A 1,533-nucleotide genomic window follows, 5' to 3' on the forward strand; every position below is an offset into this window, starting at 1 on the left:
AATATCCAAGGAGATGAGAGCCTGTGAGGCCCAGAGAAAAGAGAGAGGCCTCATTGTTAGTTCTAGTTCATTTAAGTCCCAGTCATTCTGAATTTTCCACCTTTAGGGTCCCTTGTAATCTGCTTTCCCCTTTCTTCGAACTATCAAATAGGCCTCTGTTCCATGTACCAGAGTCCTTGCTGGAACAAGGACCTCAGCCCCGAGGAGTTATTGAAGTAGCCCCACTTGTGTGAGCTACCTCTTTCCCCTCACCCCAGCCCTATCCCAGCTTAGAGAAGAGTAGGAACCCTCAACACAGTCACACCTTTATTCACTGTCAGTGAAAAAAAAACACACTACATAGCACAGGATTGAACAGTGAGGACAGTCACTGTGGGCACAGCCAGGAATAACACTTCTAAAGGGAATAGGGGGCTATGCTGGACAATGACTTGGGAGGCCCTCCTCTGCCACCCAGCCCCCCTCCTTCCCTAGGCCTCCACAATCCTGGAGCTTCCACCAAGCGGAAAGGGCCAGACACCCTGGGAGGCCCAGTTTTGCCCCCATATTCTGGCAAAGATAGAAAACCTTGAAAATTTCAGAAAGAAAATCCATTTTTCTGAGACACTTCAATTTCAGGATTTGAATTATATTTTTTTTTCAAAAATGATGAATAAAATATGTAAGAAATGTATTCTTGCCCCCAGAGTGATCTCTAAAGTCAGCACAAAGCCTCACCCAGGGTGGATCTTCAGAAAATATTTGTTGCTTTTGTAAATTTTTGTGTAAAATATTTACAATGTCAGCTTACTACCCTGCCCAGAAACCCCAGCTTATTCTCTTATTCTCTCTCTTTTCTCCTTCTCTGCAGCAAGATTAATTTCTACCTCTAGGGACTCTGCTATCATCAGGAAAAGACTCAGTGTCATTGCTTATGGGCTTCCTTTTTCTTAACTTTTGATTTAAGGTAAGTTATATAATCCCGACTATAGCTCAAAGGGCTGAAGTGGCCATCTGAAGTAGCCCTTGCTGATAGTTTTTAAAGAGCAGAGATAAGGAGCTCATCAATTAGCCCAAAAGGTTGAATGAAGACAGAATACAATTAGAAGGCAGATTCTGGGATCTTGCAATTCATAGAGCTGTTATAAGAAGATACAGAACTTCAAAGGAGAATTCGGATATATCAATGTTTTAACTGTCTGTATATTTTTGAGTCTATGTGAGGCATCTTCAATCTCTGTGAACCTTGTGTTCTGTGACAAGTCTCTCTCAGTTGGAGCAGAAATGGGAGGGCTGCTTCTTTTCTCACAGCAGAACCAGTGCTCTACCACAGAGCTCTCAAGCACACAGTCCTTGGGACATCCAGGAGCATGTGGGAGCAAGGCCTGGCCTACCTGTGGCTTCTCCCAATAGCAAGAGGGTGGTCCTGGTTCCTGGCCCGGCATTAAATGTTCAGCACTTCTGGGCTGTATGAGAATATTTGTTCTGACCAGCAAATATCACTAGGGATATGTGTCCAGAAGCTTGGAGTAATCAAACTTGCCCTCACAGGTA

This window comes from Pteropus alecto, unplaced genomic scaffold (genome assembly GCF_000325575.1).
Source record: "Pteropus alecto unplaced genomic scaffold, ASM32557v1 scaffold170, whole genome shotgun sequence".
In the NCBI taxonomy this organism is placed as follows: Eukaryota; Metazoa; Chordata; class Mammalia; order Chiroptera; family Pteropodidae; genus Pteropus; species Pteropus alecto.